Source organism: Giraffa tippelskirchi, chromosome 5 (genome assembly GCF_054371585.1).
Source record: "Giraffa tippelskirchi isolate mGirTip1 chromosome 5, T2T-mGirTip1v1.2.pri, whole genome shotgun sequence".
In the NCBI taxonomy this organism is placed as follows: Eukaryota; Metazoa; Chordata; class Mammalia; order Artiodactyla; family Giraffidae; genus Giraffa; species Giraffa tippelskirchi.
In genome coordinates, this window is record NC_137279.1 from 35,087,331 (window position 1) to 35,094,818 (window position 7,488).

The 7,488-nt window shown below is 53.3% G+C and overlaps 1 long non-coding RNA gene across 2 annotated transcripts; it reads left to right on the forward strand.

Moving 5' to 3' along the window:
- Nucleotides 1-1,464: 1,464 nt before the first annotated feature.
- On the forward strand, nt 1,465-7,146 carry LOC145506290 (uncharacterized). Of its 2 annotated transcripts, XR_014053704.1 has the most exons (5): nt 1,576-1,677; nt 4,016-4,216; nt 4,472-4,540; nt 5,830-5,941; nt 6,265-7,146. It is a non-coding gene; the product is annotated as an uncharacterized LOC145506290 (long non-coding RNA). The 2 variants fall into 2 exon arrangements; XR_014053703.1 differs by lacking the exon at nt 4,016-4,216 and having other exon boundaries at nt 1,465-1,677.
- The last annotated feature ends 342 nt before the right edge of the window (nt 7,147-7,488 follow it).

A 7,488-nucleotide genomic window follows, 5' to 3' on the forward strand; every position in this document is an offset into this window, starting at 1 on the left:
GGAAGTGCTGCCTGGCTTGCAGTGAAGAGAAGGACCCGAGGCCAGTCTAGGTTTAGCATCATTGATTTGTGATGGGTGCCAAGGGGTGGGGTGTAAAAGTGCAGTTTTTGGGGACACCCAGCCTGGTCACCAACAGATTCTTGAGGCCAGAGAGAAAGATGGATTGGCAGGTAGAGCAGAACTGTCCTGGCCAGTCCTCAAGCTTGGGAAGCTCAGGAAACAAGCCACTAACCCACAGGGCAGCTGATGCCAGTGGACTCAGGGCACCAGCCAATGTCCTCATCAGCTCTCTGCTCTTGGATTGATCTTCAAGGGGAATAACGGGGAGTACAAGAGAACCCCCTCCTGCCTAGCCCCCCATCTCAGCCACTGACATACAGAGGCTCAGGGGAGTGGCCATTGTCGCGGAGGTCTCTCAGACCTGGGGGCAGAGGCAGAACTGGGCCACGTACCTCACAGGGAGCCATTTTGCCTTCCTGACATGATTTCTGGCCAGAAGAGCTCCACAGGCACTTATCCAGGACGCCCAGCCACTTCCTGCTGCAGGAGACCAGCGAGGGTGTATAGGGGGCTGGAGGCTCTAGCGCCCTGGGTCTTTCTGCCCAGCATGCTGTCCCTTTGCTCCCTGTGGCCCACCAGCACAGAAACCATGAAGGCACTGGCATAGGCCCCCTATGAAGTGCCAGCCTCATCCATCTAAACTAAGGAGGGGGGATCCATGCATGGCTCATGTGCCTACCAGGAAGGTGAACTACCGGAAGTGCCATCCTGACCCGGAAGTGCCATCCTGACCCATGGCCCCAAGCCCCGGACAGCGTTCCCACTAGCTGGGGGGCGGGGGCAAGGAGAGACTGGAATGGGGAGGAGGAGGAAGACAGCCCTCGGGACTGGAAGTTTGAAACCCCTTCTCCTGTTCCTCTCTTTAAAACACGAACTGGAGGGCTGGACTTCCTATATAACACTCCTTTAGTGACTGAAGCACTTGTCACAACCACCTTGAGGACCTAGCTTCAATGCCCCCACTTTTAGGAAGTCAAGGTATTTGCTCAGATAGCACGTGGCTGAGCAGCGGCAGTAAAACCTGAGTCCCCATTTCCACTCTTAGACCAGTGAGCCCTCCTGTACCCACGACGGAGACTGAGGAGGAGAAAAATAATCAGCCATGCAAAATCCAAAAAAAAAAAAAAAATCCTTTCTTTCAAAAGATTATGAAATCAAAGACCATTTTGTTGTTTCTTGGACGTTCTTCTTACTACTCTGAGGCAGCACAATTCAACAGGCTTCTCTTTATTGTTGTTAAAGTACTTGTTCTAGCTCCCGCCTCCTTTAACAACTTTCACACCGACCGAGAACGCAAGCGTTTACCTGGGCTCCATCCTTGGACGGCGAACGGGTCGTGCAGGCTTCCGGCCTCCTCCTCCCTGGGGTTTGGCTCCAAGGCTCCCGCAAAATCTCGAAATTACCCCAGATCGGCGCTGCCACTGAGGGAAGCAGCCTGGCTCTGAACAAGCCCAGGCAAGCCCAGGCAGAGCCCGCTTCGCGGTCCTTCCTCCTGCGCTAACCACCCGGCCCCGGGGCGAGAGACGCGTCTCTCTGGCCCCAGATCCGTAGAGTCGTTTCGCTCCAGACGGACCGGGCGCCGGCCCTCTCCTCCACCTGAGAAGGAAGAGGGCGCAGGTAGGGCGCTGAGGGGCGGGTGGGGGCGGCGCTAGCCTGCAGGGAACTGGGCGGGAGCGCTGCAACCACCCGGGTCACGTCGGGGTGGGGTGTGCGCTAGGACAGAAGACCGGGGTGCCGCGGCGGAGCGCGCTGCCGGGGCACCGAGCGCGCTCCGCCGTGGAGCCGGTCGCCCCTGGGCACCAGGTCCCGGCCCCTCCACCGCTGCCGCCCGCGGGGACTGGTGCGTCCTCTGCGACAGCGCGGACAGCGCGGCGCCCCTCGTCTCCTCCCGGGGCGCGCTCCCGGAGCCGACGACCGGACTCCACGGCCATCGCGACTCTTCCGGGAGCTTTTCGCCGCTCCGCAGCGGGACCGAAGCCCCGGCGGGCCGAGGGGGGCCTGTAAGAAAGCAATCGAAACCATGGGGCCCGCTCGCCGCAATGCCCATCCCGCGGGCCTCAACCCCAGGAAGAGGGAAGGAGAAACCGCGTCCCAAGCGCGGATGAGGGAGGTGTCCCGGGTCTGGACCTGTCGTGTCCGGGACATAGCCAGCCCGGAGAGCTGGGAGGACATAACAGCCCCGATTCGAGGAGACGGGGAAGGACTTCTAGCGCTAGAATCAGGCACCCGGCTGGGGCCACCGCCCGCCGGCGCCCCGCCCCCACTCACCGCGCCCCCAAGTTCCGGCGCTGCTTGCCGCCGAGGTGGCTCGGCTTGCGCGTCCAGGGGCGCAGAGGCGGGTGGCGGTCATCGCCGAGGCGCGGCGCTGGAGAGTTGGGCGCGCCAGGCGGGGACCTCGCGGGGCAGGGCTCGGCTGAGCCGAGGGGCAGGGCGCAGCCCCCAGCATCTGCCTTACAGGTCCCTGGAGGCGCGGACGCGGTGAGGCGCCGGGCAGCCCGCCGAGGTGCGCGCCTCCCTTTCCTCACGGTTTCTACACTGCCCTGTGCATGCCGCGGGACGCCCCCAGGGTTGATGGGGACACACATGCAGCGGTGGCCCTGAAGATGCCCTTCTCTGTTGTGGGGAGGGGACTCCCCAGCCACCACCCCGCCCCCAACCACCATAGATCCTACCCAATCCGACCAGGTTGGGACCTGGGACCCTTGGGAGACAAACTGCCCTGCGGCCCCCGCGGCCTGGTATGAAGGAAAGAGGAGTTCCCCAGGCCGCCCCCTGCAAGAGTTCTGCGCTCAGGGCTGTTCTGAAATCGCTTCCTCCGAGGCAGACCCTCTTAGGAAACTCACACTTGCGGTACTCTGCCTATGATGCACCGAGACCCTGCAGGCACTTGTTTCCTCCTCAGGGACACAACTGAAGGACTAGGGTCTTCTTGGCCCCGTGAGACTCATGCATCTTGCACTGGGAGAAGATGATCCTTGGAGGGAAGCGCCCCCCCCAAGCATGTCATCGCATGCACACTGGGGGGGGGGCAAGTGAGACCAGCTGTGAGCTGACCCCATTTGACAGATGACAGTCCCCAGCTCACAGGGATGAGTCTGCATGGAGCCCATGTTCCCGGCCTTTTCCAGGGATTCTAGAATAGTCCTAGAGAAGGAAAGAGCCTGTCAGAATGCGCAGATGCCCTGGATAGCTACCTTTCCCCACAGGGGCAGTGAGGGAAAGGACCATTTCCCACCCACCCTCCCCCCCAGGGTGGCCATCACTGTGGGGTAGCTTGAATGGGGAAGGCCTTTGCAGATCCTCAAAGATTCAGAGGGATTTAATGAGGCCAAGGCTTCCCTGGTGGCTCAAACAGTAAAGAGTCTGCCTGCCATGCAGCAGACTGAGTTTGATCCCTGGGTTGGGAAGATCCCCTGGAGAAGGGAATGGCAACCCACTCCAGTATCCTTGCCTGGAGAATCCCATGGACAGAGGAGCATGGTGGGCTAATATAGTCCATGGGGTCACAAAGACTGAGCGAGTAACACTTTCTTTTCAATGAGGTCAGTGGCTCTGGAGGTGGCACAGGCGACAGAAGGGAAAAGCTAGTTCTAATCCTGATTCTGTGTGTGACCTTGGGGAATAATAATAATAAAGCTAACTCACACTGAGTGCTCAGTGTGCCAGAAAGAAAGAAAGTAAGTGAAGTCGCTTAGTCTTGTCCAACTCTTTGTGACCCCATGGACTGTAGCCTGCCAGGCTCCTCCGTCTATGGGATTTTCCAGGCAAGAATACTGGAGTGGGTTGTCATTTCCTTCTCCAGGGGATGGCTTCCCTGGCGGCTCAGACGGTAGTCTGCCTGCAGTGCGGGAGACTCAGTGTGCCAGGCATCAACCTAAATCCACCCTAGATAATAATCTCTTTCAATTCTCAACACAGTCCTGTGAGATACATACTAGTACTACCCCATTTCCAGGTGAGAAAGCTGAGGACCAGAAAGGTAAAAGTTGGCCACCATCACTGCGGGGAGAATGAAGTGGAACCAGGACCCATATTCATTCCTTTCTGACCCTCAAGCCTCACTCCTTAAGCAACTGCATCTGGCCTCAGTTTGGCAAATTGCTTAGCCTCTCCACGCCTTGGTGTTCTCGTGTGTACAGACAGCATCAGGCTCACGGTATGGACTCAATATATGTTGGTGGAATGAGTGAATGACGCCCACACCCCTCAAAGTGGTTGTAAAGACTGCAGTAGATGGAGTTGCGGCACACAGCAGGCACTTCCATGCCTTCATCAGCTCACCTAAGGAACCTCTGTGGAGCCCTGGGCCCAAGGAAGCTATAGTTCCCTGCTCCACACCTATGGACATTTGGGAGCATTTCCAGCTGAGACCTCCACCTTCACTGATCCTTTCTTCTCCCTTTCCTTTCAGAGCCACCAAAATGCCTTGACCTGGGTGGCTGACAGATGAAGGAGTACATTTGGGAGACTCCAGACTCTGGTAACTAGAGGACTTGAAATAAGATTTATATACACTTTCCCATTCAGAGAGGCCAAACTACATTCAGGCCTCTTTTTTTTTTTTTTCTTAATCATGTTTGTGTAAGTGAGGACTGGTTTATAAAGGTGTCTCCATATGTCAGTCTGTCTCACCGAGGGTGTTCAGTCCATCTGTATTTCCCCTAGAATTCATCCCACGCCCAGATGTACATACACCCCTGACTAGCAAGCAAGGGCACTATAGAGAAAGGGGGGCTACAGAAGTAGCATGCACACCCTTCAATTTATGCCCCTCACCCAGACACAGCTTCAAAACAGTGCCCTCGGGAGGCCTTCATGTCTTTAATTTAACCACAGAAGCCCAAGGAGTCCTACTTCTGAATCAGCCTATGAAATTAATCTTGTCCAAAAATGTGAATTAAAAAAAAAAAAAGGCTAGGGACTTCCCTGGTGGTCCAGTGGCTAAGACTCCGTGCTGCCAGTGCAGGGGACCCGAGTTTAATCGCTGGTCAGGGAACTAGATCCCACATGGTGAAACCAAAGGTCCTGCATGCCACAACTGAGAAGCGACAAACCAAATAAATAAATATTTAAAAAAATTAAATTTAAAAAAGGATAGTGATATCCTAGGATTACGTCATACTGATGGTTGCACAATTTTGTGAATCTAGTCTCCCTCCATATCTAAGGGGGAGGGGGGTCAGTTCCAGGACCCTCTTAAGATCCTCAAATTTGAAGATGTTCATGGTAAAGAACCCGCCTGCCACTGCAGGACACCTAAGAGACTCAGGTTCAATCCCTGGGTTGGGAGGATTTCCTGGGGAAGGAAATCCCAACCCACTCCAGCATTCTTGCTTAGACAATCTCATGGATAGAGGAGCCTGGCAGGCTACAGTCCATAGGGCCACAAAGAATCAGACCTGACTAAAGTGACTTAGCACTCACGCAAGTTCCTTACATAAAATAAGGTAATATTATATTTTAATATAACCTATGCACAGTCTCCTGTATACTTTAAATCATCTCTAGATCACTTATAATACCTGATGCAATATAAATACAATGTAAATAAGTATAGCATTGTGTTAGTCACTCAGTCGTGTCTGACTCTTGGTGACCCCATGTAGCCCGCTAGGCTCCTCTGTTCATGGAATTCTCCAGGCAAGAATACTGGATTGGGTAGCCATTTAAGTTTAATGTAAATGATATGTAAATAGTTGCTGGCCATTGGGAAATTCAAGTTTTGCTCTTTGGAACTTTCTAGAAATAGTTTCTTTTGATTTTTTTCAGTCAACTGTCAGTTGAATTCATACAACTGATATGGATACAAAACCCATGGATACAGAGGGGTGACTGTATACTGGAGCCCACCAAACTGTACTTTTAAGTGGTGAAATTTATGGTATGTAAGTTATATCTCAGTAGAGGGAAAAAAGGGGGGCACCATTTTTCTTAGTAGCTCAAAATAAATGGCATGAACCCAGCAGGCTTCTGAAAGCCCCAGCACTCTTTTTTTTTTTTTTTGCCCCAGCACTCTTGATAAATGCTAACTCCCCTGACTCAGGAGATTCCTTGGTGGTCCAGTGGTTAAGACTTTGTTCCACTGCAGAGGTTGTGGGTTTGATACCTGGTTGGGGAACTGTGATCCCATATGCCACAGGAAACAATAAAAAGAAAGAAGTAAATTGGGCGAAGATACAAAAAAAATATCTAATTCTGGTGTAGGTAACACAAGGGAGTCTGGCATCCTGTGGCTGCAGCTGTTCTGCCTGGACCCTGGCAGGTGCTGACAAGTCCAAAGCAGCCTGTCTTTTATGCCCTCGAAGACAGGACTCTGGTGACACAGGGTCCGAGACTGGACCCTGCAGAAGAAAAGGGGCTTGGCGGTGGGGAGGACTTGCCTATTGCAACCCTGCATCTATGAATGACAGATATTGCTGCCATATCGGTAAACAAGGATGCTGCAATCATCAAGCCATCACATTACAGCCACCTGGAACATAAGCCCTGAGGGAACTCAAGATGGAGGCAGGAAGCCCCCGCACCCCAGCTAGAAGTCAGCCGCTGCAGCCACCACCAAGGGGCACCCTGAGGAGACTCAGGATGAGAAAACACAGGATTCTGGCCCCAGAGAGCTGAGGGCATACCAAGGAATGACATCAGCAAGCCCAGACTTTTGCATCTTTCCCATGCATAGAAAAGCGCTAAATTCCTTAACTTGAGAAGTCTGGTGTTCTTTAACAGTAAGGTGGCTCAGTGGTAAAGAATCCACCTGCCAATGCATGAGACGAGGGTTCGATCCCTGTGTTGGGAAGATCCCTGGAGGAAGGCATGGCAACCCACTCCAGTATACTTGCCTGGGAATTCCATGGACAGAGGAGCCTGGCAGGCTACAGTCCATGGGGTCGCAAAAGAGTCAGACAAGACTGAACAACTCAACAACAATAGCAATATTTTGATGTTTCGACTATCTGGTCTTTGTTGCAGAAACTCCTATGTATCCCAGCTCCTCGCTTGTCTCTTTGGAGCAGTCCCACAGGGCTATCTGAGAGGTTATGTCCTGGGCTTAAGTCCTCAGGGTGTCCGCCAAATAAAACGTAACTCTCAGCTCTGAGGTTGTGCATTTTTTTTTCAGTTGATATATCAGAGACTCATTTGGTGGGCCCATGGTGGATGGGCCAGTGTGGGGACCTGTGTGTAGCCTGCAGGGGTGCTCCAGGGAGCCTGCCTAGCCCTTGCAAAGCCCTTGTGTCAGCAAGCACACTCTTCAAAACCCCACTTCTGAATAAGGAAGCGCAACTTGACTTGTTGGGTTGGTGAAGAAATCGCCACTGAATTAAAAATAGCAAATAAATGTAAGAAGTCAAAATGCTGTACAAAGGGGAGAATTACTTTTAAGTATTTACTCATGGCTATGCTGACTGGGCATTTTAACTAAACACAGCTTTA